The 7,710-nt window shown below is 37.9% G+C and overlaps 1 long non-coding RNA gene across 2 annotated transcripts in view; it reads right to left on the reverse strand.

Moving 5' to 3' along the window:
- Positions 1–6,934, reverse strand: part of LOC149202219 (uncharacterized) — a 105,995-nt gene extending 99,061 nt beyond the window's left edge. For both annotated transcript variants that reach the window (XR_016253505.1, XR_016253506.1), the window contains exons 1-2: positions 6,637–6,934; positions 6,308–6,464 (exon numbers count right to left, since the gene is read on the reverse strand). This is a non-coding gene — a long non-coding RNA (uncharacterized LOC149202219). The remainder of the gene's footprint in view (positions 1–6,307; positions 6,465–6,636) is intronic.
- Positions 6,935–7,710: the final 776 nt, after the last annotated feature.

The following is a 7,710-nucleotide window of genomic DNA, read 5'->3' on the forward strand; positions in this document are numbered from 1 at the left end:
GCTAGTCGTGTTGTTGTTGCAAGCCCTAAGAGAGGATACTTGGTTGGGGTACATCATTGGTTTTTTCCTAGACTTCGAACTCTAGTGCAAGATTTGGGCTTCGACGTCGGGACAAGGGTGTCGGAGTGGTGGAGGTTCCTGGGGACCTTTTTCCAACATTCACCAGTACTACTTTCCAGTCGACTTCTTACATTTATGGTGGTTTTTTCCTGGGCTTTGGCTCTATACCTCAGGTGTTGTCTTTTGGCAGTGACCCTTTATTGCTCTAGCATTCTCACTCCTCCCTTGGTTCTCGACCACTGAGCATTAGATAAGAAATTTCTCTCCATTCCAGTCTGGGGGTCTCGGGCATTTCTAGAAATTCTCGGGATGATCTGACATCTTGATTTACCACTACCCACCCTAGGGATTTTTATTCTCTTGGCTTTCCCTTCGTGGGTCTTACGCAACTCCAAGGTCACCCGTATCATGTGAATATATATGTTTTGATGACATCCTTGTACTCATTGTGCGTCCCAATTTACATTTATTTCCCTTTTGGGTCACCCGCCGAGGTTTGGTGTGATTGACATTCCTCCATTTATGGATCTTCTTGTTATGAGAGCAGGCTCGTGCTAGGGTGGCAACAATTGCACTGTTGGATGCCATTGGATATTACAACGTTCAACTGTGTGGAAGTCAATGCTCAAGGTGACGAGGATGGATGAGATCATTGGCATTCTCTACAATGATGTCTTGGTACAAGAGGCCTTTGTGAAGGCCACGTTGGAGGCAGAAATAACTCACACGCAAGGCGCTCATGATCGAGTGACACATTCACATACCGTGCATGAGGAGCACGCGTCGCCTTCGATTTGAAATACATTGACCTCTCCTCTACTTGGGCGCAACATGATGTTCCGAGGTGTTAATACAAAACATTCAAGGCACAGAGGTGGTAGACACAAAAATATCAAATGTACGAAGATGCCCAAGCTATTGAGTTTTGGCCATGAAGTACTGCGGGAACGGGTGGTTAGGTTGCATAACAAGGCTTTGGTCATTTATTGGTTATTTGCAGGTGCTAAGGATATGTAATTGAAGGAGTGGGTTTCGACACAATGGACCACCATTCTGGGATATACGCCCAAGGTTAGAAAACTTCTAAATCAATGGTTCAACTGCCATTTCTTGCACAATAAGGATGCAGATCGGATTCGCTCCATGCCATGGGTTCAAGGTTGCAGTGTCCTACAACTTAATCAGTGGCATGTTGGGTTTAACCCTCTCCTAGATACCCCTCGAAACAACCTCATTTGGGTCAAGCTTCCCAGACATCCACTTAAATACTGGGCAAGGCGTGCACTGATGGAGATTGGGAGTGTGGTCGGATGCTTTGTTTACATTGATCCTCGAATCTTAGGGGCTCGTGATGAGAGGATAGCATGGATTCTTGTGGAGGTGAATTACTTTGGGGGCTTGCTGGGTTGCATTGATCTGGAATGGGACTCACTTCATACCAGCCAACACATTGATTATTGGGGGTCCGCTTTTGCTGCTTACTATGCCATCATACAGACCATCTATTGGAGAGATCCCCACAACATTTCCCGGGTGGACATCAGCCTTGATGTCATGGAGATCAGGGGAAACCAGCTCAGAACTTATCTGATTCTCTCTCTACCTAGATCGGACAAAGGTAACCCTTCATCCTCTAATGATCCTATTTCTGATGATGTTTTAAATTTTTCAATCCCTGTCGTTACTAAATTTCAGAATATCTCATCGGATTCAGAGCCGGGTGGGGAACCTTGTACAAGCTTACCCCTTGTCTTACTGTCACCTCCCTCCCTTAACCCTCACATAATCCGACTTCTATGCCGAGCCCCACTATATTGAACACTATACAGGTCCCTCTTGACCCTATCCTCTCCTCGTCATCCCCACCCCTTTCCTGACAACCCCTGCTTGTTTCCCTCACTCCCTCGTCTCCTCACAATTCGATGGATAGTGAATTGGGTTTCTTGATGAGCAACCCTTCGATGGACCTCTCTACACTTACTGTCCATAATGTCAAACCTCAGGCTGCCTCCCTCATCATTAGCATAGTTTCAGCCAAAAACATCACCACCCGGCGCCATGGGGGGGAGGGCAGTAGGCATTTTTGCGACAAATCATCAGGGAAGCACCTGTTTCATGATTCCGATGGCCTGTTTGACATTCTGGTTTTGGCCATCTCTTCATCCGGGGCACTTACAGCACAAAGGCCCCTGGTGACTGACAAATGACCTCCGTTATATCATTGAATCTGCAGGGCTAGGGGACACTGCCAAAATGTTGTCCCTACCACATCTTATAAAAACTATTCACCCTGCCATACTACTTATCCAAGAGACCATGGTTGACGCTAACCGATCCCTCGCATATTTTCACTCTATCTACCCACACTGGTGCATGGTGGCCATTAAATCCATGGGCCTATTGTGGGGATATACTGCTCTATAGGATCCATACTCGGCCAACCTGAAATCCCATCATTTTTTTTGCAGGGATATTACTCTCAGATCACCTTCACAACATGATTGAGAAGATTCATATTTGGAATTTGTATGCTCCTTGTGGTGGCATACTTTTCTTTTGGAATCATGTGGAGACTTCAAACATACGTAAGATTGACTCGATGATTATTGCAGGTGATTACAATGTTGTCCTCTCCCAAGACGAATGTTAGGAGCCAAATTGCTGCCCTGATCCTCTATCTGAGCACCTTTGCACACTATTTAATGACAACCACCTTGTACACATTCAATACACACCGATTGTGCCTACATGGCAAAATGGTATATGTGGTGAGGCGTATATTGGGAAGATAATGGATCGATTCACGATACACCAAAATTTATTTGAGGTCATGGGGAACCTGCACACCAAAGTGGAGCAGGTATATATATCAGGCCACTTCCCTATTGTACTCCAATGGAGGATGGAATCGATGAGAAAGGGTATTCCTTTCAAGTTCAATCAAACATGGCTGGAAGACAGTGACCTTAATGAAATGGGTAAGACAATTTGGAGATCCTACCCGGCCTGTACAGACACCAATTCTATGAGACATTAGTGTGAAATTAAAGAACTTAAAGACCCAAGTCAGGCTATGGGAGCGCAAAAAAAGGTCGACATATACCCCGAGTTGGAGATGGTAATGGAAGAAATTCGGGAGATTGGAGAAAGCATAGCCATAACACCTCCCACTGTATGCACCATTGAAAGACTTAAACATCTGTAGGGAAGAGAAAAACACATCTTACTTATGCAGTAGAAAACATGGAGACTTAAAAATCGAGCCATCTGGATACGATAGGGTGACCACAACGCAAAGTTTTTCCATCATCATGCATGTCATAGGCTAAACATCAATTCAATATGTCGCATTAGAAGAACTGATGGAAATTACAAGATAACAAATGCAGAGATACAAAGGGAGTCTATATATTATTTTAGAAACATATTCTTATATAGAAGGGGTCACCATATTGAAGATCAACTCTGGGCGACTAAGGGATACCCGAGAATTTTTTATAGAGGGCAAATGAATTACTTTATAAGAATGTTACCATGGATGAGATAAACTTTGTATTGAAATCCTTCGCCAATGGCAAATGCCCTGGCCCGGACAGGTGGATGGTTGAGTTGTTCCTACATTTATTTGAATTGATGGGACAAGAACTCTTAGATATGGTTGAAGAATCTCATTGCAGGAGATATATTTCTGGAGATGTACATATAAATTTAGGGTAGTTCTTGACTACACACTAATCTACGATGCTAACTAGTTAAAGAAAATCTCTCAACCAAGTAGATGTCAACAAACTCTCAAGTATTAGGAACAAACTCATTCTAAAATTGATAAGCACATCAAAAACAAGTAGAAATTATATTTTCTAAGTTTCATAATTTTATTATTTTAAACTTAATAATTGTGAATATAAGACTAGCAAATAAAAATAATGTGTCATATTCCATCGATAAATAAAAAAGATAATTAACAACACTAAATTAATTATTAAAAAACTGTATTTTCATTCATTAATTATCAAAACACTCTGTTTTCATTCATTTCGTTCTTTGATAGAAATAATGTGGTATTCAATAAATAAAATGAAAAAAATCTAATCATCATCGAAACATTGTATAGTAGTTAGTAATTATTATTTGTGGTGGAATAGAGTTTCCAAGAGAAAAGCCAAAGAGGACATAGAGACATAAAGGGACTTCAATTTAAAATTTAAAGGCTGCTTTTACATCGTCTCGCTTGAACTTACGTTGATCTGTGAAGTTATTCACTATCTATACCTAATGAAAAGAACGCTAGCCATTTTAAAAACAAGTGATTTAGCTAGGCCTTTTTTTTTTTGGCACATTTTCATTAAGATTTTTCAATAAAAATGGTAAAAATCTTAATTTTAAGTTGACATGTTGTTAACTTTGCGCAATCCAAGTTTTAAGTTGACATGTTGTTAACTTTGCGCAATCCAAGTTTTATGTAGTTCCTGGTTATTTAAGTCTCCATTGAATCCATTCAATGTAATCCATTTCTATATTTAAGAATACATTTCAAAAAATGGAATTGTGAAAATTATTAATTCTACACAATCAAATCAAGTTATGGGATTAGCACAATGTCATAGGTTTTCTGGTTATTTAAGTTTCCATGGAATCCATTCAATATAATCTATTTTTATATTTAAGAATATAATTTAAAAAATAAAATTGTGAAAAGTTATTAAGTTTACTCGATCAAATCAAGTCATGAGGTAGTATAATGTCATGAATAATAGTACAAATGACAAATATTAGGTTGACAAGCTTTTGTGGATCCAAGTGATCAGAAATTCAATCGCTAATCTGACTATGTAAAATCTACACCATCAGAATTCGATACCCAAACATGTAAAGTCTAGTGATCAGAAATTCAATCGCTAATCTGACTATGTAAAATCTACACCATCAGAATTCGATACCCAAACATGTAAAGTCTACACAATCAAGGTGCAAGAAAACAATTTAGACTTTTTTGAGCTTCGGAAATTTGTGTTTGAATAATTTGCTTCCTCATTTACGGTAGCAAAGTTGTATGTTGAGTCCTGTAACGGCAGGCCAGAGCTAAGCAACTGTTCATTTAAAAAGCGAAAATAAACACGCGGCCTTAACAGTAGATTTAAAATGTCAAAATGAAAAAGGGCGCAAGCACCTGATCACTGTACGTAATTATTACGTTCCCTGACATGAGGTTAAATTGTCACAAGGATCAGTTCTAGACCTAAGCACATTCACTGGCCTTGATCCCGCTGGAAAAAGGTCACGAGCAGGGAGTAGGTTAATCGATGAGGTTGGCGGAGTGGTAATACTTATGGTTAAACTCGTCTTTAAAATCGTTTTTAGTTGGTAAATTACTGTCAGCACTCACTTACCAACAAACAGATGTCACTTAAGGAAACCCCAATTAAAAATTGCCCTTGAAAAGTTTTCTTCCATGATAACAATTGCGCTTGAAACGTGAAACCCACTATTCGCATTGCCCTACATCCATTATATGGATATAAAATGACACCCGTTATGCCAATTACCCTACACCCATTACATCGATTGTCCTCAAAAACATCATACCCATGTGTAAAGTCACCCTTCAGAAGGCCAAGCACCTTATCCCAATGCAAAGACAAACACCCACATGAAAATGGATCCATATTTCTCCCAGAGATTAGGATTAGTAGTTACCAATTCACTAAGTGGTTAAAAAAAAAGACAAGTAAAAACTTCGTCCAGTTTCCATTAAATAAACCCCACAAATCAGTTGGAATGATCCTCAAACCAAAATCAACGAAAGGCAATCACCCACATGAAAACATAGCCATAGTTATAAAAAAAATAACTAAAAAAACCTCTGCAGCTTCCGCTGAATAAACCTACCTGATCAATTTTGATGACCTTCGAACCAAAAGCATTCACCCACATGAAAACCAAGTCATAGTTATAAAAATTACTCCTAAAACCTCTGCAATTTCAGCTAAATAAAACTGCCAAATCAATTGAAATGATCCTCAAACCAAACATCACACTGTTTGTAACCTTGGAGAAAACGTAACACTTCAATATAATTATTTGAAGTAAGAAATGACCTCGTTAAGATTCTAGAATTAGTTCAAACATTGGAAATAAACATAACACTTCCATATAATCATATAATTATTTGAAATAAGAAATGACATTATTACAAATTCCATAACGAGAGCAAACAATGGCAGAATTCCAAAACTAAATTCCTTACCTTGTCTTGATAAACGTTTGAACACCATCTTTTCGAAATCTTCAGCCACCATTTCATTTCCGAGTACTTTTACACCAATTTCTTCATTTACTGTTTTGTTTTCCAGCCTCTCTTCCTTGCACCACTGTCATGGCTGATCCTCAAAAACCAGGTGATCCTAAGAACATTTAGACATAAGAAATATCTGTATTAAAAGTCTATAATTATAAATCTATACCCAGGTGAACCTAAGAACGTTTATACATAAGAAATGTCCCTATTAAAAGCCTATGATTATAAATCTATTCATATGACAATCAATGGCAGAATTCTAAAACTTAATTCGTTACCTTGTCGGCATGAAAATTTCGTTTATTATGTCTCATAAAAGCTATCCGAGCACCGCCCTTTCGGAATCCTCAAATACCATTTTGTTTCTGGATATTTCCTCTCCGATTTCTTTACTCACCATTGTGCTCTGCCCCGTGGTTGCTCACAAAAAATCCTCGACCCAAAAACAATTACCCCACCCCCAAAAATTTGCCTGCTCTCGAGCAATATCTAGCATACAACAGCGAATAATTTGCCCGCCCCTCATACTGTCTGTCCTCGAGAAGTTTGATAAACTCTACAGTTGGGCATTGGGAAATGAGAAATATCGCTTTGGACCGTATGATGATTGATGGGACTGTATTAATTCAATTGATCGGTATACGTGTGATGTTACATTCTAATTATTAAATATTTTAGAAAAGTGAGTCACCAACGAATGAAATTGTCCGTATTTACATATCTTACAATGGATTTTGAGAATAATTGTTTAGATAATTTTGCCTTTTTTAACCGTCAAAAATCTCATTTCGAGAAATGTTGTATGTGAGAGAGGATTTGGGTCAGATTCGGTCAGGACGTTGTGAAGGACACTCGCTGACCAAAAATTGCTTAACGGCGATACTAGGGGTTTACGTTAGTTTGCTCGTCCTGAAATCATCACTGATTGAGGAGATGAACATAGTAGTGCTGTTTTTGGGTGGATATTCTATTTATTTTCATAGAAGTTAAAATAAATAAAAGGGAGTGTATATAAGTTTAAATACTATTAGGGATACGTTATGAGAAAATCTACCATTCAAAATTAACGTTTGAGATAAATATTTAAATTCAATGAATTAAACTATTAAATTTAGATTTATTAAGAGTAATTAATAAATTAAATTATTTTTAATTGGAGATTGAATAAATAAATTAGATATAATAATTAATGAAAGTTAAAGAATATTGAATTAGAAAATAGAAAATAAATAAATCATTTATAACTTGATTTAGAGCATTTAAATTTGAAAGGTGAAAAGGAACCCTTGAATTAAAGAATATATTTAAATTAAAAATACATCTATGCTAAATACAACTATACAAAATAATGT

This window comes from Pinus tabuliformis, chromosome 2_1 (genome assembly GCF_031772625.1).
Source record: "Pinus tabuliformis cultivar Carrire ecotype Pingquan chromosome 2_1, CPIR1, whole genome shotgun sequence".
In the NCBI taxonomy this organism is placed as follows: domain Eukaryota; kingdom Viridiplantae; phylum Streptophyta; class Pinopsida; order Pinales; family Pinaceae; genus Pinus; species Pinus tabuliformis.